We start from the raw sequence: 748 nt of genomic DNA, 5'->3' as shown, positions 1-748 counted from the left end.
AAATCAGTCAAGTGCCTTGAAAACAAAGTGCCCTCTTCTTACAACTTCCTACCCCAGTTTTTTGAGAAGCTCTTCTTCAGCAGGGCTCCCACCACCAGGGAGTAAAGGAGAAGTTCATCATACAAACATGCATAGATAGTGCCTAGGGCAGCCAAGAAGATGATGAAGAAGTCAGCAATGATCTGCTCACCATCTTCTCTGGGTTATACAAATAAACTGGCCCAGAAACTGGACTGTTTCTAGAAAGGCTTGCTTTATCTATGTGCAGGGATCAGAAGGATGGGAGACAGTCTACTCCTGCATGATTTTAAATACTGACAGTGGTAAGCTTATTAGCTATCCAGAACACCAAAAGTATGCACATCAATAGTAGACAATAAATGAATATAAAAATTAATTCTAGTAAAAAGGAAGGAAACAAGCCCAAACAGTGGCATTTGTATATGTTAAACAGGTAACTGTGTATGAAGGCTAAGATAAGATAATATTATCACTGGGATCAGAATTGTCATAAGGATAATTCTTTCTTTAGAAAAATATCTAAAAAGACTTGATATAGAAGGTAAGATCTACAAGTATTACAGCCCAATAGGAAGTAAAGCATCTATATTATATTGTTTGACTGTCTCCCAAAAGCATATGCATTGGAATTTTAATTCCTTGGTGCAGCTGGATTAAGAGTGAGGGAATAGGCCAAGCATGGTGGCCCAAGCCTTTAATCCCAACACTCGGGAGGCAGAGGCAGGCA

The sequence above is a fragment of the Nannospalax galili genome, unplaced genomic scaffold, assembly GCF_000622305.1.
Source record: "Nannospalax galili isolate Female #2095 unplaced genomic scaffold, S.galili_v1.0 scaffold33564, whole genome shotgun sequence".
Classification (NCBI taxonomy): domain Eukaryota; kingdom Metazoa; phylum Chordata; class Mammalia; order Rodentia; family Spalacidae; genus Nannospalax; species Nannospalax galili.
Note: the sequence above shows the minus strand (reverse complement) of the source record.